General features: G+C 43.9%; 1 protein-coding gene across 11 annotated transcripts in view; it reads left to right on the top strand.

The window, feature by feature from the left end:
• The window catches only part of MAML3 (mastermind like transcriptional coactivator 3), a 356,339-nt gene that overhangs the window by 133,451 nt on the left and 195,806 nt on the right, over positions 1–27,082 (top strand). Inside the window, exons 2-3 of one of the 11 annotated variants that reach the window (XM_065597724.1) lie at positions 746–865; positions 3,888–4,254. The exons of 6 other annotated variants lie outside the window; for them this stretch is intronic. The gene's annotated coding sequence lies outside the window, so the exon portion shown is untranslated. Of the gene's footprint in view, positions 1–321; positions 4,255–27,082 lie in introns of all 11 variants that reach the window. 4 more of the 11 variants (XM_065597721.1, XM_065597723.1, XM_065597720.1 and 1 more) reach the window with 4 other exon arrangements.

The raw sequence follows: 27,082 nt of genomic DNA, 5'->3' as shown, positions 1-27,082 counted from the left end.
GGCATACAATCTGGCAAGATGAACATGTGCTCAATACTTGGCAACGCTACTTCTTAATACATATTTATTGATGCAACCTAAATAAAGAGTACCAGGATTAGTAAAATTTTATATCAATTGGCCTTCACCATAATATAGAAACAAGTAATTTTAAATAGTAAAAATCCCAGTAGCTACAATATATATTAATACCTGATTTGCGCTTGCATATGCATGCATACAAACAAACTGTATCTAGGATCTCTTTCCTTGCTTTGCCTGCTAGGATAGGCAGATGTAGCCTCTGCTGTGCTGATAATCTCCCTTTCATTACTATCGCAGGGAATGGACCAAGAGAACCTGTTGGATAGCTAGAGAGAACTTCACTGCCTATAGTCATTAACAAACAGAACTGAAGACGAGATAAAAACAGTATTCAGGATAGTCCTATAATGGGGGAATAAAATACTCCATGCCCTTCTTTCTGGGTACACATAAATATCAGAGATTTGTTTTCTAGAGAGAAGCAGACTTCCTGGGATAATAATTATGTGGTAGATGGCTGAAAAGCTGTTGAATTTCACAAAACAAAATGTAAGATTTGTACTTCAGCATGAGATACAGAGTGGGCCAAATCCCGCACACGGACACACACATGCAACTTGAAGTCCTGACTCTGTTTTTTCATAGATTTTGCACCAGTGCCAAATAGAGAGGTCAAATAACCTCAACTCCTATTTGAGATTCCCTTCTTTGTGTATCCCAGGATCACATTAGCTCTTTTGGTCACAGCATCACAGTGGGAGCTCATGTTCATCTGATGATCCATCATAACCCCCAAACCTTTTTCGGAATCACTGCTTCCTCGAATATAGTTCCTCGTTCTGCAAGTATGGCCTACATTCTTTGTTTTTAGATGTAAACATTACGTTTAGTGGTATTAAAACCTATATTGTTTGCTTGTGCTCAGTTAACCAAACCATTAATATCGCTCTGAGTCAGTGGCCTGTCCTCTTCATTGTTTACTACTCTGCCAGTTTTTGTGTCATCTGCAAATTTTATCAGTGATGATTTTATGCCTTCTTTCAGGTAATTGATAAAAATGTTAAATAGCATAGGACCAAGAACTGAAATACACACACTCAATGATGATTCCCTGTTTACAATTACATTTTGAGACCTACCAGTTAGCCAGGTTTTAATCCGTTTCATTTGTGTGATGTTAATTTTATATCATTCTTGTTTTTTAATCAAAATGGTGTGTGATACTAAGTCAACTCCTTAAAGCAGTCTATATATAGGATATATCAACACTATTACCTTTATTGACCAAACTTGTAATCATATCAAAAATATCTAGTTAGTTTGACAGGATCTATTTTTCATAATCCCATGTTAATCTGCATTAATTACATTACCCTCCTTTAATTCTTTATTAATCAAGTCCCATATCAACCACTCCACTATCTTGCCCAGGATCGATGCCAGGCTGACAAGCCTATAATTACCCGGGGTCTACTGTTTACCCATTTTAAAAATTGGTACATTGGTTTTCATCCAGTCTTCTGGAATTTCCCCAGTGCTCTAAGTCTTATTGAAAATCAACATTAACACTCCAGCAAGCTCATTAGCCTGATCTTTTTTGAAACTCTTGGATGCCAGTTATCTAGATCTGCTGCTATAGAAATGCCTGACTTTAGCAGCTTCTGTTTTTCCATTCCACTACTATTTCTGGAGGATGTTAAAGTGTTATCACTACCATATGATGAGACTACATTACCTGTTTTTTCCCAAAATACAGAACAGAAATATTTATTGAGCACTTCTCTGTTTTCTGCATTATTGTTGATGATTCTGCCATTACCATCTAGTAACTGATCAGTGCCATTGTCAGGAAACTTTCTGTTCCTGATATATTTAAAAAATTCCTTCTGCTGCCCATAGATTTTGCCTTATGTCCCTTTGCTTCCCTTATCGATTTTCTATAATTTGTAACTTCTGATTTATATTCATTATTATCAACTCTCCTTTCTTCTGTTTATTATAGTTGCATTTTTTATTTTACTTAATCCTTGCTCATGTTAAACTCCCATTAATTTTAGTAAGAGTTGATAATATATCAGAGGCCAAAATTTGCCATTGCAGGCCTGATTCTGCTCCATTGGCATCAGTGGGAACAGAATCAAGGCCCAGTGTGTCTTAGGCATATATTTTGATAAAAATGTGACTGTATTTTACCTTGTGGCCTGGCATTCAGCTGATGATACATATTAAAAACAGTTTAAAATTAGTAAAAGCAGCAAATGTTCTGACTCTAAAGATGGTATCCTTTCTCCCCACCTGGCCACCATTAAAGGAGAAAATATATATGACATCAGTGACAGTACTTCTCACCCTGAAACCTCATTTCTTTTTGGGAAGGTAAATCATTGCCCAACTATCCAGAGTAGGTTGAAAGTAGATCCTCTTTAGATAAGTTCAGTCTCTGAAGTTCTGCTCCCCATTTGCATTTGACAGCTCTGTTCACAATGTGACCTGGGCCTATGGGTTAGATGTCATAGTAAATGTCTTTGGTACATCCCTATTAAGGCCCCAGTTCATCAAAGCACTTAAGCACATGCTTAAGTTCCATTGACTTCAAGGTAAACATGTGCTTAAGTACTTTGCTGAATTGGGATCAAATGAGGGAGAAGGCTGAAGATCCTTATTTAAAAAAATACAAAGAAAAAACTCCCCACAGTATTCTACAACAAAGGTTCTAAATACTGGAGCAAAAGCCTTGTAAGGTGCAGGGTTTAGGATCATTATGCTAGAGAAGTATGTGTTTCTGTTTACAAAGAGAAAGCAATGGAAAACTAAAACTAACTCATTTGAAGTTTAGAATCTCTTAATGGCTGGGTTGATTTCTTTCATCTGGTTCCCTGTTGGACCACCAGACCAAGAACACACAGGACCTAATTTTTTAAACAACTGCCTCAATTTTTGTGGGTGGGATCAGCTGTAGCTAGCATCAAGACGTCTAACAAACTGATGGTCGCAGCAAAAATGGAGGCTGAGTTGAGGTGCCTTTAAAAAATTGGCCCACAATATGCTGAAGGGACTCCAGCTGGCACATAGGCATTAATTCAAGAAATATAAGTGTGGTGTGAATTTTAACTATCACTTTTCAACTTTCCTCCAAGGACACTGGTTTTCTGATGCCTCATCGCCCTTTCATTGTGTACTAACACCTTGGAACAGGGGTGGCCAAACTTACTGACCCTCCAAGCCGAATATATGACCATCTTTAGAAGTTCGAGAGCCAGGGCACACCTGCTGGAGCTCGGAGCTTCAGCTGGTGGGAGGCACCTACTGGAGCTTGGGGCTTCAGCCTGCTCCTGCTGAAGGCCTGAGCCCTGCAGGCATGATCCTCCCTTCCCACTGGGCAGAAGCCCCTACCCTACCACCCTGCTGCAAGGCAGAGGTCCCAAACTCCCCCCACCCCAAGTCTGGCAAGTGGAGAAGGGGGGGGGGCGCTGCGCCACAAGCCACAGTTAAGAGCGGCATGTGGTTCGTGAGGCACAGTTTGGCCACCCCTGCCTTGGAGGGTTTCTACCAAAACTATAACAACACTGCTGTCAACTGATCAGTGGGGGGTGCTCAAACACGATGCAGTCACCAAACCTTTTCCATACCTCTCCCTAGCACTTTCCCGACACAATTTTTTTTTTAATTACTATTCTTCTTTCCCCTGGACTGGCATGAATTGTATAGAACATGTAATACTGTGTTTTTAAATCTGTAAAGTGTGTTTCTCGTGGAGGGGTTTTCCCTCCTTCTCCCAGACTGGCAAAGGATCTATTAAAAGGTAAATAGGCACCTGATGTCTAATTGCTTGGCTTCTTAAAGATTTCTCTTTCCATCACCAGGACCGGCTCCAGACACCAGCTAAGGAAGCAGGTGCTTGGGGCGGCCAATACAAAGGGGCGGCACGACCAGGTCTTCGGCGGGAATTGGGCGGTGGATCCCTCAGTCCCTCTCTTCCTCTTTGAGTTGCCGCCAAAGAGGAAGAGAGGGAGTGAAGGACCCGCCGCCGAACTGCTGCCGAAGAATGGAGCAGCGCGATTGAGCTGCCGCTGAAGTGCTGCTGATCGGCTTCCCCCACCACCACTTGGGGCAGCAGAAAACCTGGATCCGGCCCTGTCCATCACTCTTCTCCTCAACTTACAGGCCTTACTATTGACAATGTGGTGAAAATCCAGTCAAGTTTGCTATTCAGTTTCTTACTATTTGAATGTGAGTACTGCATTGCGATGTATATACATTGTGCGCTCTCTCCCTCTTACACACAAATGTGCTTCAGCAGCTGATTGTAAAAATTTTAGGGGAGATTCTATTCTAGAAGACCCCCCACGTACAGGTGGCACCAAGCAGATTTGGAGATTAAGATAGGTGGATGATCACGCAATCTTAGAAACAAGGATTAGTGTGAATATTTAGTCTTTGCATTTGTGTTTGAAGGAGATTAACCGAATCTTTCCTCTCTCCTGATCAGTGAGGTGCTTTAGTGGCTGCATTCCTTTGTTTCTGCTTGCAGATACAATGAATCTCCCAGTAATGTTCCTGGACAGCCCTGCAATCTTTTTTCTGAAGCACTGTCCTGAAGCTGGGGTGCCTGCTGCAAATTTTACCAGAATGTTATAGGATTTTGATATAATTTTGTCAGAAGAATACAAGGCCCTCAGTAGAGTGCAGACCCACAATATATGGAAGAGAAAAAACACTGCAGTGACATTCCAAATAAAACAACCCTGTAATCTGTCTTGCAATTATGGTCCCTGATGTGTAGCTCCTCCCCCCTCTCCGCTCTTTTGGCACAGTTTTTCGGGGGTGGGGAGAGGAATGGTCTGTCCAGTCCTACCACAACATTCCTGAAGAGAGTTCAAAAAAGTGTATAAGATTACCAAAAATCCAGTCAAAAATCTTTTTTTACATGAATGCAGTAAATAGATTGGACTTAATTCACTCTTTGGGGCATTGCTCCTCTTCATACATTGGAAGCCCTGGAGTGAATTAGACATCTTGTATTCACTCTGCCGTTATCTCTTTTCTGATTTTCTGTTTTAATGGTCTCCAAACGTTTCCAATTTAGGCCAAATGTGCAACGTTCTGGGAGCCCAAGAGCCCCCACGATTCTCATAGAGTGGAGCAGATTGAAGCCATTCCCATGTTTGTTACCAAAGTGTGACTCAGGTAAACTAAAAAGTCCCAGTAGGCTACGTGGCCTATTAAGGTGTAGGATCTCAGGTAGGGGCATACAATCCCATGGAGCCTCATGGTCCCAGTGGACCTCCTTATTAAAGATGAGATGGCTGCAGGATTCAATGGTTTGTGTGTAGGAACCCCTAATCTAGTTCATTTGAAGCATCTTACAGAAGCCACAGACTGTGAGAGTACAGGTTGAGCCTATAGAACTACCCTCAGAAAAACTTCTGAGGTTCAATTATAGGAGCATTTGTAGTGCACCCAGGAAAATTACAAGATGATGTGCAATTTTTATTTGCAGTCTTTGCTGAAATACTTTGTATTAAACTCTGTGCTCTGTAGGTGTAGTGTCTGTAATGTTAGGTGTACTGGTTGTACTATTCTAGGTGTGTAGAATTCCCGTTTTGCACTTGCAAGTCTCTGGACACAAATAATTGCACAATCCTATGCAAGAGAAACTGGTATCATTTAGAGATTAAACTACCTTTCACGAAGGTGCTTCAAGGCAGACTGAGTGGAAGGCCCTGTTCCAAACTGGGCCCAGAGTGTCTGTTTTACTATTGTATGCATTTTAAATAGGAGCTGTTTTACAAGGATGTACTGTACCTTTAATTTCTTTTTAAGTTTAAGGCAGGCAGATTGTTCATCTACTGCATTTTGGATTTGTCCCATGACTCTCTTTATGATCCTTACTCCCCCATGTTAATCCTGTCTGTGTCAAGGAGGTTGTGGATATGCTATGTGTTCTGTCATTCAAGCTGTCTCATGCCTTAAGATTAGTGATTGTTATGGTGTTTCCGGTTTGGGATGGCTTGCCAGCACCTGACATGCCACCCTGCTCCAAGGGCATCTGGCTGAACATGGTCTGGGTGTGAGAGAGCCAAAATAGCCCAAAATTATTTTCATACGAGATGACAGAGGTTACTTCCTGGAATAATTTGCCCGTCGTTAAGAAGGGATGGAAGAGTCAGTAGCGTTTGAGTTACTGCTTTCATCACCCATGTGGCTGACAGGGAGGGATGTCATATGCACTTTTTTCATTATTTTCTTTCCCCTTCTTGATTTGAACAGTTCATATTTTTCAGACAAGAAAGGATTGGAGCTATTTTTTGAAGCAAGTGTCAGAAAACAAAATGGTGCTTTAAGTGTTACATAATGAACAGCCAAAAAACCGCAAGAGGAAAATTAGTATCTGAAGGGAGATGTAACAAGTTGGAGTGGTGCATGTGACCATAACCGTTCCCATGTTTAAAACTGCCATGTGAAGTGTAAGGATCATTTAACTGAAACATTTTACCACCCACAGAAATTGGTGTGATTTATCTGTCTGATCTGCCATGGTTATTTTTGATAATTGAACCTAGTTAGAGGACCAATGTAATTCTGGTGCAGAACTGAGCTGTAGCCTGTATTTTAATCCCATGTTCCCAGTGTACTTCTCTGAGCCTTCATTGTTTCCTTGTGAATATCAGGGTGTTCTTTGTCTGCATTTGCTTGTGTCACGGGCCCAGAATTCTCACTCAGCTTCTTATTTCTGTCTCTCTCTCAGAATTTGCGAGTGTTATGGTGATGTATACGTGCAGAAGGGGCTGTTTCTAATGAGCTCCTAGGAAGTTAGAAGGCAAGGTAGCAGGCTTTTAAAACAGAGAGAAGGATGGGGGTGGGAGTTTACACAGAGGGGCACTGTATTCTTTAATAGATTCTTATTTAATTAAGAACACTTCTGGGGGTGAGGGATGGGGGGGCTCTGTAACATATCAGAGAACAGCAGAATAGTTCTGTTTAGATTTTTTTTTTCCCCTAAAGCATTCTGGGATATCTATCTCTGAGAGATGCCTTTGTGCTCTTGGTTTACGTGCCATGGTTAATAAAGGAAGGAATATGATGATAAATCCATTGTGAAATACCTAGATATTTTGCAATCTATTGAAATAAATTCTTTGGTGCACTTTGAAGTGTGATTCCACTCTGAACAGTGACTGTAAAAATAGCATTGTGGGGGTTCTATGTTTATTATGCCCCATTGATTTTTGGATCAAATTTGCGCCTTTTAATAATAAAATGGTGTTTTTATTGCACAGCTGCAAATGCAAGTATCATTTGAAGACAATGGGGATTGTCCTTACAAGAGATGTAACTGAAGCCATAATTTGACCTGCAAAATTTTTAGATGATGATATGAAGAGGAAAGAACCTGGTTTGATTCAGGGTGAAATCCTTGCCCCATTGAAATCAGTGGGAGTTTTTCTAATGATTTTAATGGGACCTGGATTTCACCCTCATGGCTAGTAGCTGGAAAAAAATCTTGTTGTTTTTAAACTGAAGAAATTGATTTAGCTGCATTGAGATCTGTTTACCCACCCGTAAAATGGGTATATTGATGCTTGCTTAGCTCTGACCTGGTTATATTAATGCATGTGAATCACTTTAAAGATTAAGGATTGGCTGTTTCAGTTTCAGATATTCACTATAAGGATATGTCTACACTACGAGAGTAGTTCGATTTTACTTAAAGCGAATTTGTGGAACTGATATTACAAAGTCGAACGTGTGTATCCACACTAAGGACAGTAATTTGACTTTGTGAGTCCACACTAACAGGGCAAGCGTCGACATTGGAAGCGGTGAACTGTAGGTAGCTATCCCACAGTTCCCGCAGTCCCCGCTGCCCATTGGAATTCTGGGTCGAGCCCCCGATGCCTGCTGGGGCAAAAAATGTGTCGAGGGTGGTTTTGGGTAACTGTCATCATTCAACCCTCACTCCCGCCTTCCCTCCGTGAAAGCGCTGGCGGGCAATTAGTTCGCGCACTTTTCTGGTGATTGACAGCGCGGACGCCACAGCACCGCGAGCATGGAGCTGCTGCGATCATCACTGCAGTTATGGCCGTTGTCAACACCCCTCGCACCTTCATCATCCACCTTTTTCAGAGGCAGACGCTGAGAAATCGGGCAAGGAGGCTACGGCAGCGCGGTGAGGACATTAAGTCTGAGAGGGGCACAGACCTCTCACAAAGCATGGGACCCTGCGCTGTGGACATCATGGTAGCAATGGGTCATGTTGATGCTGTGGAATGGCGATTCTGGGCCCGGGAAACAAGCATGGACTGGTGGGACTGCATAGTGCTGCAGGTCTGGGATGAATCACAGTGGCTGCGAAAATTTCGGATGCGTAAGGGAACTTTCCTGGAACTTTGTGAGTTGCTGTCCCCCGCCCTGATGCGAGCAGCCCTGACTGTCCAGAAGCGAGTGGCCATAGCCCTCTGGAAGCTTGCAACGCCAGACAGCTACCAGTCAGTTGCGAATCAATTTGGAGTGGGCAAATCTACCGTGGGGGTTGCTGTGATGCAAGTAGCCAACGCAATCGTTGAGCTACTGCTCTCAAAGGTAGTGACCCTGGGAAATGTGCAGGTGATCATAGATGGCTTCACTGCGATGGGATTCCCAAACTGCGGTGGGACTATAGATGGAACTCACATCCCTATCCTAGGACCGGACCACCAGGCCAGCCAGTACATTAACTGAAAGGGCAACTTTTCAATGGTGCTGCAAGCACTAGTGGACCATAGGGGACGTTTTACCAACATAAACATTGGATGGCTGGGCAAGGTTCATGACGCTCGCGTTTTCAGGAACTCTGGTCTGTTTAGACGGCTGCAGGAAGGTATTTACTTCCCGGACCACAAAATAACTGTTGGGGATGTGGAGATGCCTATAGTGATCCTCGGGGACCCAGCCTACCCGCTAATGCCCTGGCTCATGAAGCCCTATACAGGCGCCCTGGACACTGAAAAAGAACTCTTCAACTACTGGCTGAGCAAGTGCAGAATGGTGGTGGAGTGTGCTTTTGGACGTCTGAAGGGGAGATGGAGAAGCTTACTGACTCGATCTGATCTCAGTGAAACCAATATCCCCATTGTTATTGCAGCTTGCTGTTTGCTCCACAATCTCTGTGAGAGCAAGGGGGAGATGTTTATGGCAGGGTGGGAGGTTGAGGCAAATCGCCTGGCTGCTGATTACGCCCAACCAGACACCCGGGCGATTAGAAGAGCCCAGCGGGACGCACTGTGCATCTGGGAAGCTTTGAAAGCTAGGTTCCAGAGTGACCAGGGTAACCTGTGACTATTACGTTTGTTTAACCAGAAGCTGAACCTGCCCCCGTTTCTTTACCCAGTTAATGTTGACTATCCTTTCCAGTTACCAACCCCCTTTTAAAAATAAAATAAATGAAACTTTGTTCATTAACACCGTTTTCTTTATTAAGAATTTCGTGGTAAAGGGTTGAAACTGGGACGCAGACTGTGGTGGGGAGCAGGTGTAGTGATGGAAAGGACGCTTCTAAACTCGAGGAATGACAGGCTCCTGCTCCTAGAGCGGTCCGCAGTGGTGGACTGGTTGTTTCAACGGAGCCTGCCACCCCTCCTTTTCGGGACTCTGTGTGGGGGCTATGTGACTTTGTGGCGGGGGAGGGCGGTTACAGATCCCCTGCTGCGTGGCTCTGTCATCCAGGCTAAGGACCGCTGCATAAGATCTGTAACCGCCCTCCCCCGCCACAAACTCACATAACCCCCACACACAGAACATGAAAACCACCTCCCAGACTGACCAGTGTGCCTAGTGACTGCAATGTGTGTGTGACCTTCTGCTGAACCTGCCCCCGTATCTGTACCCTGGTAAAAGTGACTGTCCTCTCCAATTACCAACCCCCTTTCCCCCCACCCCCCTTCAAACACACTGTCCTCTAAAAGAACATGACGGAAACAGTAATTAACAGAAACATATTTTTTATTAAGAACTACACAGTTGGGGGATGAAACTGGGACGGGGACTTGGGTGAGGTGCATTTGGAGTGAAGGAAAGGACGTATCAAATCTTTGGGAATGAGAGCCTTCTGTTACTTGAGCAGTCTGCAGGGGTGGAGTGACTGTTTTCATGGCCCCTGCCGCCCCTCTTTCTTGGGACTTTGGGTGAGGGGGGGATTGGACTTTGTGGCGGGGGAGGGCGGTTAGTGATAGACTGCAGTGGGGCTCTGTCCTCCTGCCTCCGGTCCTGCAGAACATCTACAAGGCGCCGGAGCGTGTCTGCTTGCTCCCTCATTAGTCCAAGCAGTGTTTAAGTCGCCTGCTGGTCTTCCTGCCGCCACCTGTCCTCCCGTTCGCTGCGTGATCGCTGGTATTGCGACATGTTCTCCCTCCACTGGGTCTGCTGTGCCGCCTCGGCTCGGGAACAGACCATAAGTTCTGAGAACATCTCGTCCCGTGTCCTTTTCTTTCGCCGCCTGGTCTGCGCCAGCCTCTGGGAGGGAGATGCCGGAGTAGCTCAGGAGACACTCGCAGCTGTGGGATGGGAAAAAGGGAGTGAATTCCTCAAAAAGATACATTTTTGAAAACAATGAATATAGTCTTTCTCTGTGAACAAGACCATGCACAGTACCTATCACATGTGCACTCAGTACAAGGTCGAATTTTCTGTCTTCACATTGAGTGCCTGGGGTCTTGCTGTACAGATCACACAAGCGGGGCCGGACAACGGAATTCCGCTAGCAGGCGGCCATGGTAAGCCGTAGACTTTTGGCTGCTTAAAGTTTAATTTACAGCAGTGCCCTCCTTTCACGTTCCAAGCAATGCTCCTAGCATTGGCCAGTTCCTGCTGCCGGCGATCTGGCCAGCATGAACTCTGCCCCTGTCCCACCCCCGTCGCGGCTGTCCCCGGGAAAGATCCCTGCATGCTGCCGGCGAACCGCTCAGCAGGAATGGTTCGCCGGCGAACCGCTCAGCAGGAATGGTTCGCCTCCCCACCCCCACCAGGTGGCTGGGCTCGGGAAAGATCCCTGCACGCTGCCAGTGATCCGGCCGGCATGAACTCTGCCCCTGTCCCACCCTCGTCGCGGCTGTCCTCGGGAAAGATCCCTGCATGCTGCTGGCGAACCGCTCAGCAGGAACGGTTCACCTCCCCGTCCGCAAACAACTCCGAGGAAGTGGCCGTCGACAATACCCCATCGTCAGAGTCTACGGGCAGTGGTGGGGTAGTGGTGGCAGCCGTACCTAGAATGGAATGCAGTGCCTCGTAGAAACGGCATGTCTGGGGCTGGGATCCAGAGCGTCCGTTTGACTCTTTGGTCTTCTGGTACACTTGTCTCAGCTCCTTGATTTTCACGCAGCACTGCGTTGCATCCCGGCTGTATCCTCTCTCCGTCATGGCTTTTGAGATCTTCTCATAGATCTTTGCATTCCGTCTTTTCGATCGCAGCTCCGAAAGCACAGACTCATCGCCCCACGCAGCGATCAGATCCAGGTCCATGCATGGTCACCTCTGCTGGAGAGCTCTGCATCGTTGCCAGTGCTACTGAGCTCGCCACGATGTCCAAACAGGAAATGAGATTCAAACTGGCCAGACAGGAAAAGGAATTAAAATTTTCCCGGGGCTTTTACCGTGTGGCTGGTCAGAGCATCCGAGCTCGGACTGCTGTCCTGAGCATCAACAGAGTGGTGCACTGTGGGATAGCTCCCGGAGCTATTAGCGTTGAATTCTGTCCACACTAACCCTAATTCGACATTTAGCGCTACTCCCCTCGTCGGAGAGGAATACAGAAATCGATTTAAAGAGACCTCTATGTCGAAATAAATAGCTTTGTTGTGTGGACGGGTGCAGGGTTTATTCGAATTAACGCTGCTAAATTCGACATAACCTCGTAGTGTAGACCAGGCCTAACATTTTTCTCTTTTAAATTTTTTACTGTCACTGATGGTACAGTAAACATTTTAAAAGAGAAAAAAATGTTTGTGAATATCTGAAACAGACAAGCCCTCCCCAAAGCCAATCAAAAAAACCACTCTTTGTTCCCCTTAGATGTGTGGGGTTTGTTTGTTTTAGTTTTTTTTTTTAGTGAAATAGACTGAAGAGGCAGACTTTTTGTTACACAAAATTTTCAGTTCAGATCTGCGTTCCTTTGGATCTGAATTGCAAATGTTTGGCGGATTGATAGGTGGTAGAGGCAGGAGATCGGATAAAAAGTTTTGACCTGTCTCATAATTATCCAGTATATTATCTTCCAAAACATACATATCCACACAACGGCAAATTGGAGGTAGAGCATTTTGGAGCAGAGTTCGAGGGACACTGTCAACTTGAAATCTAGGAAAGTAGTTAAAAGCCATTACAATTACAGCTGCCCTGAGTCCCCACTGCCAATTGTGATTTTACAGTCACATTTTCCTGTTTTTAAGTGGTTTTGCTTCTCTCCTGTTGCTGCATTAAACAAAACAGAAAGAGTAACATATAACTGACTGCACTGGTGCAACAGTGAAGTTGACTATACACAAAGTTTGTCTAACCCAGGGGCGGGCAAACCTTTTGGCCTGAGGGCCGCATCGGGTTTCGCAAATTGTATGGAGGGCCGGTTAGGGGATGGGGTTGTGCCCGGCTCCCACCTCCTATCTGCCCTCCCCCCAGGACTCCTGCCCCATCCAACCCCCCCCCGTTCCCTGACGGCCCCTCTAGGACCCCTGCCCCATCCACCACACCCCCGCTCCCTGTCCCCTGACCGCCCCTGGACTCTCGCCGCCCGATCCAACCCCTCCTCTCATTCCTGACGCTCCCCCCAGGACCTCTGCCCCATCCAACCACCCCTTCTCCGTCCCCTGACTGCCACCGGAACCCCTGCCGCCCCATCCAACCCCCCCCTCCTTCCTGACTGCCCCCCGAGACTCCTGCTCCCATTCAACCCCCTGTTCCACCCCGACCCCTATCCACACCCCTGCCCCCTGACCACCACCCTGAACTCCCCTGCCCCTCTAGCCAACCCCCCCGCTCCCTGCCCCCTTACCGCGCTGCCTGGAGCACTGGTGGTGGCGCCGCTACAGCCGCGCCGCCCGGCTGGAGCCGGGCCACGCTGGCGCCGCCACCACACAGCACAGAGAGCGGGTCAGGCTGGGCTCTGCAGCTGCGCTGCCCCAGGAGCTCACAGCCCCACCGCCCAGAGCATTGCGCCAGTGGCGGAGCGAGCGAGCTGAGGCTGCGGGGGAGGGAAGATGGCAGGGAAGGGGACGGGGGCGAGCCTCCTGGGCCAGGAGCTCAGGGGCTGGGCAGGATGGTCCCGCAGGCCGGATGTGGCCCGCAGGCTGTAATTTGCCCAACTCTGATCTAACCCATTTCAGTTATAATAATATAAACAAGTCAGTTATTTGTGACAATAGAAGATGAACTTTCAGAGAGAAGGATAGCATCCCTTTAATACATATCTGTCTCTTTCATAATCTCTTTAGAAAACAGGAGTTGGTTTATTTTTACAGCAACATTATTAGATACAGATCCCAATGTTGACTGACAATTTAGTTGTGTCAAAAATACAATTAAGCTGCAGCTGTGGGACACAAGTAAAAGTGCCGGATTACATTAGTAACATAATTTGTGGTTTTACAGCAGCAATTGTTCCTGCCACTAAGGCTAAGGGTCTTTGCAGTTTTGATGTAGACCCTAATTTAGGGGGGCAGAGGAGATTATAAATTGGAAGTTTTAATTCATATTACTCAGTAATTTGTGATTAAACAGCAATTGGGCCCAACTATAAAGTCTATTTGTGTTCGAACTAGTATTAATGGCAGATGTGAGACAGGACGAGACACTTTACCTTTGAGCCACTACTATGGTTGCTGTGGTACTAGTTTTCTACAGCTATATTTTCAAAGGTGCAGTTGTGTTCATACCTGACATGGGCACATGCAGTCTCTGCACATAATACAAGTCAAGTGTGTCTCTATATCAATACATGGCTCCAGGGGAGATTTTCTAAAGCCTAATTTGCTTTGATTTTTAATGGGATTTAGGTACCTAGCTGCAATTTGTGCCTTGAGGATCACCCTCTCCAGTGCACAATATCCAAATGCTCTAGAAAAGAGTCCAACCCTGTCTGAGACCAAATTGTTCTTTCTATCTCTGATTTAAATGACTTCCTCCTTCTGCTTGTATTTAACATACATCCATGCTCCTTTTCTCTTGCTTTAATACAGCAGCCCAGATTAATCAATGACATCAGTGGCATGACACAAGAGATGAATGTGGCTCTGTGAGTGCTTTTTTTAAAAAAAGCTATCATTTCCTTTTTAGCCCTTGTCCCTTTAATTCTCCTAGCACTTGCTGCATGATAGAGAAGTTTACTTTCCTATTTGCATTCATGATCATGAGGAATTGTGATGTTTATTTTGCAGTTTGAGAGAGGCTATAAAGAAAAAATATTTGTAGGCTCTACTTAGCCACGTGCCTAATTTTATTCAGTCCCAGACGTGCTAAATTCTGTCTTTAATTTCATTATTGACATTTCAGGACCTCACTGGTATGTCTACACTACAATTGGATACCTGTGGCTGGCACATGCTGGCTCCAGGGGCTCTGGCTAAGGGGCTGTTTAATTGCAGTGTAGACATTTGGGTTTGGGCTGCAGCCTGAGCTCTGGGACCTTCCATCTCACAGGGGCCTAATGCCCAGGCTCCAGCCCGAGTCTGAACATCTACCCCTCAATTAAACATAACCCCTTAGGCTGAGTCAACTGGCATGGGCCAGCTGCAGGTTTTTAATTGCAGTGTAGACATACCCAGAAAGACCTGGCTGAAATCCCCAAACAGTCTCTTGAAAAATGTCTTCTGAGTTGTTGTCATGTCTTCTAACCTGATGCAGCCAAAGGCCTTTTTCTCAAGTTATTGTTGGAAATAAATAGTAGTTGTTAATTTACAAGGACTGTATCTAGCATAATATTTAACAGATTTCCATGTAAAGAAAGCCAGACCAGGACACTATAATGTATCCTCTTTTTCCAGTTTGCTGCTGACAGCAAAGGACTGCAGTAATATCTAGATGTCCCATCATCTTTTGAGCATGTACCCTAGATCTCTGTGGGATATTCAGATGGTCTGACTCAATGGAAGGAATATGAGAAAATTAAACTGTAATACCCACCAATCTTCCGTACCACATATTGCTTTTAATTAAGGAATATAATTGATACCCTTGGAACACCTGTTTAGATGCTGTTACAGACATAGTACACTGCAATAGATGAGGTAGCCAGTTAAAATTATGACCAAGGCATATGGGTGAGAGCATATAGGTTATGTGAACGGCAGCATTGTGGACTTGCACTTTCACCAGTTAGGAATTGATGGCTGCTATGCGGTGGGAATATTTTGGTGGAGAAAATTAGGATAATCTACTGCAGGTACAACACAGGTTGATCCTATTCTTAGCAGTGATGATAAATCATGCCGGGTTTTATAGCTGTGAGGACAATGTATTTACGCTCTATTTGAGTAAGTGATCTTTTCACAGTGCGGGATCTCCCTCCTTCACAGAAGGGTCCTGCTTGTACAGCAATATCTAATAACGACTAGCAGGGAGCCAGAGTTTGCTCTCATGATCTCATTTATACCATTGCAACCCCAAAGAAGTTGGGCTCAGTTTGGCCTAGTATTTGTTAAATATCTACTGGGCCAATTTTGCTTTTTGTTATACCCACTCCATTGGCCTCAGAAGGATTGAACTGATGAGAGAGACTGCAGTTTGGTTCACTGTAACATTGGATGGTCTAGGATATATTTCAATAATCTCCCATTAATATGGATATAGACTATGGCCCCAATTCATTGCAGTCTGTACAGAGCTCTGGGCAGAGCATTGAACTCCTTCTGTTGGGACTTTTGGCACCATTTAAACCCCCAGCGCAAGTTAGGGCAGCACTGAGGGCTGCCCAAATTTGTGCCCCAGCCACCGTGGCTCCTATGCGTCTTACACCATCTGAGGAATAGCCAGGATATAGGAATGTCCCAGATATATCTCCTCCCTCTTTCTTTCCCCCTCCTGCACCTGATCTGCCATTGATGCGCTCCTGATGCCAAGGGATTGTGGAGCTGACAGAGCTGCCTCTGTGCCTGCTGGAGAGACCTTTGCACCAGGGTTAATCCCTGATGGCGTCGCTGGGAAACACAGACCTCACCCCTTGGTGTGGTCTGTTGCCTCTAATGCACGTCGGGCAGTATGCCTTTATTCTGTGTCTGACGCATTCCTGGTACAGCCTTGATCCAAGCCCGTGAAAGTTTTGCTTGATTAGGGATTTCAGGATTGGGCCTGGAGTTTAGAGTAACTAGTGTGTGGTTTTGGCATTTCTTCCTTATCCAGAACACCTTGTTATATCCAAGCACTAATGGCGATGTAGTAACAGAAATAGACTCTTCATAACTACGTAGGTGTTTTATTGGGGCTTTTACAGACAGTTTTAGGAATTTCTATTTGCTGTTTGAGCAGCACTGCTGGAAGACCGTCTACCAGACTTTATTTCTCTTTTATATTGTTCTGTTTAATTTCTGCACACATCATCGTCAATAGAATTCCATCTGGTAAAGTTAGTTGCTCCAGCTAGCAGGGGCCATTCATTTAAAGTGAGTAAAGGTATCCACATTCACTTCTGAAATCCATCCATTCAAGAGCATTAATACTTATCATAGAAACATTGCAGCAAGTAGCTTGCAAGTGTCCATTTATTCAGTCTCACTAATAAGCAACAACAACAAGAAGATGAGCCGTTGATCCTGATTTGACAGTTCTGTAGCTGCTTACGGGGGAAAAGTGGAAAAATAAAAATGTGTAAAGCCCCTTTTGAGCCATTTTGTTTAGTTACTGGGGGGAAAAATAGGTGAGAGGACATCCTGGAAAAATGTGCAGACCAAATGTGTCACTGTAAAATATGGAAGGCACAAATGGCTCAGATTTAATATGAGCATAATATTTATCTCCACTTGTAAGGAGATATTGGATAATTCTCAAGTACCACAGTCACTTGATCCTTTCACTTGTGAAGATAAAATGTCATATCAAATCTTAGCTGCCATGCATTTTCGCTATATGTGTGAATGTATATGGAGTCTGGTGTCTGACCTAAACACTACACAAATCTTTGCTGGTTTAAAAAAATTCTGAGGCTAGTTCTACACTACAAACTTACATGGGTACAACTTCCTCGCTCAGGGGTCTGAAAAATCCACTCCCCTGAGCAATGCAATTACACCAACCTAACCCCCAGGGTAGACAACGGTAATGTCAATGGGAGGGTTTCTCCTGTCGATGTAGCTACTGCCTGTCGCAGAGGTGGATTAACTTCACCGATGGGAGAAAGTCTCCCATCAGCGTAATAGCATCTTCATTGAAGTGGCACAGCGGCACCAGTGCGGTGTAGACCTGCCCTGATGGAAGCATCAACTTTCTTTTTATGGGTCCAAGATATTTAAATAGGGCTGATAATTTGCTTATATTATTATTATTTATAAAAATGCCCGTCTAGTTCTCTGGGCATTTAACCAAATACAATATACTGATTATTATCAGTATGGGTAGACTCTCATCCACCATTGAACTTTTTGCTGCCCTTCACAGATGAAAGTCTGATCCTGGGCCCTGGAGGCTAACAGGACTCAGCTCTGGTGGATCAGTGGAGAAAATTATTTTCAGAATCATACTGAAAATACCCTGCTGCCAGCCCCTAAATGTTTATCTAAGGACTGTTATCCCTGCTGCTCTCAGCTGGCATGGTGGCACATGATTAAAAGCACTGCCCTCGATTCCTTTTCATTAACAGACATTTTGGAGTTAAAGCATGATGTCATGAGTTTTTTGTCTGGAAACAATTCGCTCAGTAGAACCTCATGGGTTTCATTGGCGTCCCTAGAGATGACGAATCTGCCTGAAGCAGAGCTACTGCAGTGAAAGCTTCCTACAATTCCTGCTCTGCAGTGAGGATTATTGTGTTGGCTGGCTCAGCCCTCAAGTGGGTGGGACCAGAGGTGCTCTGATTTTTTGCATCCTCAAGAGAGCTACCCTCTACTAGAGAATGAATTTGCTCTATGGTGCAGCTGCCTCCGCAGGCACAAGGGGATGCAGATTGCACCTTGGCGCACTTGCAGGGTGAATCAGGCCCGATGTGGTAACCTCATTCAACATCTAAATACTATTTTTATCTTTTTAAAAAAGAATATCCACTTTGAGATTCAGAGCTAGGCTCCAGCTAAAGTAGTTACTGCTAAAGTCCAGAACTACTGCAACAGGGAAAACTGCATTTTTGGTTTTGTTTTAAATCTAAAATCTGTTTTGTTTTGTTTTTTTAATTTGTTTGCTTTTAGCCTTAGTCTACAAAAATTCTAGGCATCCTCATATTGGTCTCTGCAAAATCTTTAAGTGAAAAACATTCTTGTGAGGTTCCCCGGTAAAACAGACAAGACCTTGATCGTTGACCTCCAAAAAGAAAAGGATGTATCACTGCACTCTCTTAATTTGCTTCTCAGATAGATAATTCCCCATGGTTATCAGGAGACCTCAGAAGACAAGAAGGGATTAGGTGATGCTGGGTGGGAGTGATACCTAACTGAAGCAGCTGTACAGTAACTGTATCAATTGTAATTTTCAAAGCCCTTAGACCATGAGTTACATTTGATAGATTCTGCAGACCACATCCTTTGACGTCTGAGAATCAGGGCAGCTTGGCAACACCTCTAGAAAGGACATTTATCCTAATCAGTGAGATAGAGCTTTCAAAGGAATCCAGAGGCAGACATGTAAATAAATAACTACTCAATATGCAAAACTAGTAATATATTCAGTACCAGGAAGAGGAGTAAGGCCACAGTAGGTAGGTTGCTAAAAGCTGTGTTGGATTCTTAAACTAGTCAGTTGGGGAATAATATGCATGCCATGGTGAATGAAAGATTAGAAAGGATTGTAGAGGGAAGGAAGTTTTTATTTTTTATTCCTGATAATTGCTTAATTTTCTCAAAATATTAATTGTCCAAGGCCACCAAAGCAGTTGCCTCCACAGTTAAGGTTTCTGTTTCCTAGTGATATGGAACAAGTGGTGAAGGTTCTCTGTTTGCATCTTTGGATTGGGCATGTGGAGTGAATGGGACAAGGAGTGGATTGAGAGGATTGGAGGAAGGAATTAGTTAGTTGTGTTTTTTTTATTGAGACCCAAATGATAAAATAGAATACTGTAGAATAACAAGTTGCCAGAATTTGCCTCAGAACAGCCCATAGATGGAGCAGGAACAGAACATTTTTATACACAGCATTGGCAAATTACAGTAAAACAGCAGTCTCCAGAGCCTGTTCTCAGAAGTGCTTGGCTAAAGAACTAGCTGAGAAGTCATTGCATCTTGTACTGTGCAAACAGTCTCATTTGTTTGATATTTCTTTCCATGAAAAGAAGCTTTCTGTGCTCCATATTCTGTCTAGTAATGCATTTTAAATGCATTTATTGTTTGGGTTTGTTTGGTTTATTGAAGTTATATTTTGAAGTTAATTTAGTACTGATGAAATGTCTCAGTCTAACAGCCCTGGAGACTGAAATCCTCTGTGTATGTTTGTCCTATTATCTAGAAACCCCTATCATGAACCAGGACCCCATTGTGCTAGGCATTGTGCAAACACAGAACAAACAGATAGTCCCAGCCCCAAAGAGTGTACCATCTAAGTATCCACTGAACATTGGCAATAGTAGTGCAAATTTCCCCATACTGCCCCACCAATGTGCCTCAACTCTGCTGGAGACCAGCTCTAGAGGTGAGAGCGTAATTCAGACTCTATGGCTATTTAAACTTGGGCCTCTCTGCTGAGACTGACATCAGTTGTGGGTAGTAGTTTCTGTGTAGTGTACACCTATACCTTAGGAAATACCTGACGCTACACCAGTTCATTTCACGAAGGCCAAATTTCATTTGCCTGACACCATACAGCTTTGTGCAGCGAACTTGACAATTCTTTTAATTATCCATGGCCAGGCTGGGTCAGCACTTGCATAGGAGACTTCCAAGAATCACCAAACCTCTGCTGATTGTGATGTTTGGTGGCAGTTCAGTAGGTGGCACTCTTCTTTTGGAATCTGTATGAACTAGTGACCCAGCATGGTGGGAGGAGATGAGATATGAAATTGAGGCTATAAAATCTCCTCGTTGTGAAAGATACTGTGGCAATTTTTCAAGAATGGGAATTAACTTGGCATCGTTATCATCATACTTAACACTTAGTGCTTAATAAACAGTTAGTAACTGAGCCGAATTGTTAACAACACAAGTTTCTTTATTAACTAATTAATGAATCCTCCCTCACCTGTGAGGCAGTTGGGGAAGCATCATTATCTTCATTTTACAGATGGGTAAATCCTGGCTAAAATGCAAATTGAGTAATTGCATTCTATTTAAAATTCCTCTGCAGTTTCCATTGGAAATAGTTTTCTTCACTTCCTGTCCTGAATCACTATATGCTGGTAAAGGAGTTGTTTTGTGTAAACTAGTAGTGGATGAGGTGATCCTTGCATATAGTTTGTAAAAACACTTTTTGGTGCTATAGAAAATGTAATTTCTTATTTCTTCTTCTTTTTTTATTATTAAAAAATAAGATGTGTTTTTCAGCATACTCCTTGTGTTCAAAGAAAGCACTGGTATAGAACATATGCTTTTCTGCAGAAATAATTGCTACAAATTCCCTCCTGAACAGTTATATTTTGTAATCACTTGAAAGTTTATTTTTGTTGAGTTAACTAAATGTAACATGATTGTAAGAATGGTTCTGAGTTGTGCTCCAGATTGCTGACTGGTCCCGGTGGTTGGCAAAGCTGTGGGGTCACTCAGAGTGTTATTATGGGACAGTCTGCCATATGGCAGAAGGAAGAGATGTGAAGGGGATGAAGAGAGGATAAGACCATATGAAGTCAGGAGCCCAGCTGATTGACAGCAAGCAACCAATCAGGAAATTAGGGCTTGTCTACTGGCATAACACTATCTGTTATGGGTATGATATTTTTTATTTTATTTTATTTTACCGCCAAAATAGTTATACCAGTACAACCCCCAATATGGACACAGTTACATTGGTATGAAATTGTCTTATGCCAGTTTATTCTTCTATAGTGTATTCTTCTTCCTATATGGGAATAGCTATATTGGTACATTTAAAGTGGTACAACTTTTGTGTGTAGACAGTTAAGCCATTAATTGTGAAAAGGTACCTAGAAAAAAGGGAGCTTACAGTGAGGGAAGACTGAGTTAATTTGCAGCTCAGGATGCCTAGAACAGAATCAAACTTTTGGGCTGATTCTGCTCTCACTGAAGCCAGTGTCAAAATTTTATTTCCCTCCATCATAAAAACTGGAAGGAAAAAAAATCAACATTCTGTTATAATTATCATGATGAAGAAGCAAAATGTTGCTGGTCAGAGATCAAAAGCCTGGGAAGTGACATCAGACTAGGCAGGACCTGGACTGTATAATACACGGACTGTTGGAAGCAGACATGTAGGGTGGGAATGGGCTTTTTGCTTCCTAACCACTCACTGCTCCAGCAGTGAATATCTGCTCATGTGAAACTGTGGCACAGACATTTCACTTTATGTTAGAATATATGTAATCTGTGTCATCCTATGGGGAAAAGTTTGCTTAATTTTAAACAAACCTTCTATATTAATAAGAGAAAGGAAAAACAGTGTTCCTTTCAGGTTTTTAAGTTTTTGAAGATGTCACATTTCATCTTGAATATGTGCTGATGTGTTTTAAAACTGACAGGATTGCAGCCCCCAGGTTGATAGTGCAGAAGTGCTAAGCGCATTTAATCAGCATCATTACCAGTCCCCAGTAATTGATTATTGTCCATAGGAAAGTTTTCAGGGTAAGCACATAGCCAATAGTAATCTCTTAATTCATCATGCCTGCATGTTCTTGTTTTCCTGAGATCTATCAGCCATATAATATCTGGCCACACCAGGCATATCATTGATGGCTGCTTCATGTGTGCACTTACAGTACCCACTGTATTTCCTGTGTTTAAACAGATGAACTGTCTGCTGTGTGCATGGGTGGAAAACAGAACCTTGTGTTCCATTAGGCCATTTGTGGATCCGTTTTCCTCTTCTTTTTGGAATGGATTTAGTTTGGTTTTCTAAAGCATAACATAGTGCTCTAATATTCTGGTGGTATTAGTATTAATTGCAAGACTCAAGATAGGTTGATTAGAATAAGACTTCATAAAGGTGTTTATAATTCAGATATTTGAGATGTGACTAATGAATAACAACCACAGCTAATCAGGTTTCAAAAACTGATGGTAATGACCAGAAAGGGGGGAAAAAAAAACTGTGGCTCTGCTAATCCAGGATCTCAGTGGACTGTAGCAATGCCACCTCTCAAATAAAACAAGTATTTGACTTACAAGGGGCTCTTTATTTTCACAGAAAAGAGATATTACTAGACTAGTGCTTAAAGGGTGATTACAAGTGACCAGCTGCCAGTGATGACCTTTACATTTAGGGAAGCCTTTCATTGCTGGAATTGTTTGGAGACACACAGGTCATCATGGGATCTTGTGACTTTTTATTATGGGTTTTGTGATGGGCAGTGCCTTGCTGGTCGAGCTGGAGTGCCCCCATCAGTCCAGCATGGGCGTGGCCCGCTCTGCCACTCGGTCGTGGGCTTCCCCATTAAGCGGGTGATCTGTGCCAAGTTTGGCCCAGCCCCCGGATGGGGTCACCTAAACGGGTGGTCCATGGATTCTGAGCTGCAAAACAGAGTCTGTGGGATTAGCCCCCTGGTCAGGGGGAAGCAGCAAGCAGCCTGCAGCCCTGGGCGGGACAGAGTAAGCTAGTAGTCTCTATAGCCAGGCAGCCTCCTGTCTGAGGCAGCAAACAATCCAACAGTCTGGGGAATTAGCCCCCTGGGCGCAGAGCAAGGCGAAGAAGCAAGCAGGCTGCAACCCCAGGGCGGGGCAAGATAAACAAACAGTCTGTAGCCCGCAAGTCTCTTGGAGCTGGGGTGTAGTTTAGGCAGCTTCCTCAATGGGCGGCGGCTTGGCTTCCACGGCGGTCTCCGCGGCTGGCGGGTCTGGCAGGTAGTCCAGGTCCCCGGGCTTTACCATCAAGGGCGCTACAGGTACCCCTGTAGGAGCCAGCAGTATGCTCCGTTCATCCTTTGTTCCCTCCCCCCGGCCTGGACTGCCTCCTTTTATCTGAGTTCTCCACTTGGAGCATCTGCAGCGGGGAAGAGCGGGTGTGGCCTCCTGGGCCCACAATGATTGATCCACCCGTGGCGGCCCAGGGCTGGGCTGGTACACCCCGTCACAGGTTTTATTTTGTTTTTTAACTGAATTTTGCATTTCTGGAAGGTACCAGCCTGACGACAGTGAAGACTTAATGTCCTTTATCCACAGAACTGGTACAATAGAGGCAGCAGCAGTGCACGTTTCCCTACAGTGTGTCTCCAATATTTTCCAACCTTGACCTGAAAGTGACAGATACAGCAGCGCTCCTCCTGGACCCATTCAGTCCTTTGCCTCTCCCCTGGGACTACAGAGTAACCAGGTGCTAAAGTGCTGTCTTGAACAGAGGTGTACTTTAAGTATGTGCTTAAATGGTTTAGTGAATCAGAACCTAAATCAGAAGATGACCTCACTGAAACCAATATAGTGACCCATCATAGAAGTCTTGAGAGATCAGAATCAGGCTTTTTTCTCTTTCACTATTTGTCTTTCTCCTATATGCCCAAACCTCTTTCAAGAAAAGTGGCATTTTCCTGACAAGTCCTCAGACTGCATGTTGTTTTTCCATTTCTTACAGGTTTATGTTTGTGGCCAATCATGCTCTCCATACTTGTAGGGACCTGCAAATCTGTGGCTATCCACTTCATATCCACAGACCATGTTTGCAGATCGTGAATTGGATGCGGATACAAATTTTGTATTTATGCAGGGCTCTCCATACTTGCACAATTAGTTCCATTGAAACCGTTCGGACTATTCATTGGAGTGACGCAAACAGACATAGGCTCTTTATGGTGGAGTTCATCTGCATATCTCTTCCATGTTATATAAACCCATTTTTGGAAGCTCCACAGAAGTTTGCAGCCTATCAGAAAGATTTCAAGAATCCATTTTTATCATTTGACATAGAACTGTCATAAGGTTTGTCTTTTAAATAATAGCATGGAACATAGCTCAATATGGGCATGATGATAAGGTTCCTCTTTCAGCAGTGAGCAATGTGGTTTCTAAATAAAGTTCCTGAGGGAAGTTTATTGTATGTAATGCCTCGAGTGCAGGGGCACAGAGAACACTAAGAGGTAGGTCAATATCTATCTATCTATCTATCTATAAATATATAAAAGGGGTGATCGAAAGTTTTCTGTCAAAATCTGGTTTTCAATTAACAAAATTTTTCATAAAAAGTGTCTGCTAGCCATTGAAAATTTAGACCTTTTATCTAAAAACCCAGAATCTGAAAACTCTTGTTTTTGACAGAGTCTAAATGTTCAGCAGCCCCACCTTACAGATCACCCGCCTACAGAAATACAGGATATTCTGAGGGGGGGGGAAACAATTTTGCTTTTATCAAGCACTTTTTCCTTTATGGAAAGATGTTTTATACAATTTAATTAGAAGTTACATCTTTTCTATTGTTTTTAATCATCCTACAGAAGTTAATGGAGAATTATTGCTAAGTTCCAAATGACCCACATCAGCATAGTAGGAGAGTGCCTCCCAAGTATCAATGAATATTTCTGCTATAGAATTTTGTAGGATGGTTCACAAAACCTATAGAAAGAATATTATTCTATGAACTTAATAGGACTTTAGAGTAATTTCTCTAAAGCATTATGATGTTAATCTTTATTACATTCTGTATATTTTCCATAAGGGCTGTTTGAGGATTTCAAAGTAGTTGTACCAACATGAATTAGATAAATCTTACTACAGACCTTTGACACATATATATGACTAACCCCATTTCAGAGATGGGTAAACAAACACAGAGAGGTGAAGTGACTTACCCAAGTTCATACACTGACTTAGTAGAAGAACAAGAAAAAGATTCGAAGAGTCTTCACTGTGAAGTCCCTTGCTTTAACCAGAGTCAGCACTGTTGCACATAGTCTTGTAAATATTAACAGTAAATCTATTACTATTTTCTAAAAACCGAGACCAAATAGAAATCTATTCTGATCTGTCCATTGTCTATGGAAATAGTCTTGGTAGCAAGCACTGCACGAAGGGTAGGTCTACTTTATGGGGACTGTACTGGCATAGCTACATTGCCATAGTTATGCTGGCATAACCATGTAGTGTTTTGTAGTGTAGTGTAGATGCAACCTTTTGTAGATACATCTGCTTCTGTATTAGGGTTAGGGGAGCATAACTACATCAGTGAGGGGGGTGGATTTTTCACACCCTGGGCAGCATAGCTGTGTCAACCTAAAATTTAAAGTAGACCAGGCCAAAGGCTGTGTCTACACTACAGAATACCAACATAGTTATTCCCGCATAGCCCCCTACCGTAGATTCCGTGTATGCAAATAAAAGGAGTTTTCCTGCCTGTGTAGGGACACCACTTCCTCAAACAATGTTAACTATGCTTGCAGAAGCATTCTTCTGTTGACAAAACTGCATCTACACTTGGGGCTTTGTCATCATAGCTATGTCAATCAAAGGTGTGGGGAGTTTTCTGACCCCTGACCAACAGAGCTATGCCGATGCAGGATTTGATAGCAGCCTTCAACTACCTGAAGGGGGGTTCCAAAGAGGATGGAGCTCGGCTGTTCTCAGTGGTGGCAGATGACAGAACAAGGAGCAATGGTCTCAAGTTGCAGTGCGGGAGGTCCAGGTTGGATATCAGGAAAAACTATTTCACTAGGAGGGTGGTGAAACACTGGAATGCATTACCTAGGGAGGTGGTGGAGTCTCCTTCCTTGGAGGTTTTTAAGGCCCGGCTTGACAAAGCCCTGGCTGGGATGATTTAGCTGGGAATTGGTCCTGCTTTGAGCAGGGGGTTGGACTAGATGACCTCTTGAGGTCCCTTCCAACTCTGATATTCTATGATTCTATGATGTCAGTTTTAAGTGTATACCAGTCCTCAGTAAGAAGGACTCTAGAATCTTAATACAGGCTTAATACCAGCCAGCCTGTATTAAGATTGTATAATTATATTGATGTAGTTGCATCAGTGCAAACCCCTAATGTAGACATGCTTAACTGGTGCAAAGTGGAATTTATGCCAGTATAGCTTACTTCAGCATGTGATTGGATTCAGATACCCTGGGTAACCCCTTCTTTGTGGTGACACAACCCATCTCCTTTAGGGGGTTGTGATGGTGTAGCTACATCAACAGTTACACTAGTGCAAATTTCCTTCTGGTAGACCAGGCCTAAGTCTTTAGTGAGACTCGGATCCCTGCTTATGAAACGATATTGGGGGAATGTCGTTAACCTATTAATTCTTAGCTGTGTTACAAGGAGATATATCTGTATTCATTTTCGGAGTGAGGGCATCAAATGTTGTGACATTTAGAGAAAGAAACAGAAATGGGGAGAGCAGAGGACAAAGGGAGCCTTAAACAGATCTTCCTCCCTCCCCCGCCTGCAGCGCTGTCAAGAACAGAAGGCATTTTTCTTTTCTTTTTTAAACAGCTTCCTTAATTTATTTGTTGCCTCTCCTGACAGAATATCTGTGTATTGATGATCACAGAAAGGGCCAGTGAAACAAATGGTGTAATTTATTTTTCAGTTGTGCTCTGCATGAGAACAGAGATCAGAGGGAGCAGGTTTGTTTGGGGGGGTGGGAGGAGAATGCCTTTAAACACGCAGCGTTTTCACTCCTCGTGATGGCATGGATGTGTAAAACAGGCTGAAAAGAGGGAGACCGGAGCCACCATTGTCCTGGATCAGGGAAACAGGGAGGGGAGGTGGGTTAGCAGATCATTAGTCATTTATTCGCGCAGCAAGCTTCTTCCTCTGCCCATTCAGCCAGCTATTACTGACTAGTGAAAAGTCACAAAGCCCTGTCATTAGTGGAATCA

This window comes from Chrysemys picta, chromosome 5, assembly GCF_011386835.1.
Source record: "Chrysemys picta bellii isolate R12L10 chromosome 5, ASM1138683v2, whole genome shotgun sequence".
Lineage (NCBI taxonomy): Eukaryota > Metazoa > Chordata > Testudines > Emydidae > Chrysemys > Chrysemys picta.
The sequence above is the reverse complement of the archived record's forward strand: the minus strand, read 5'-3'. Positions and strand labels throughout refer to the sequence as shown.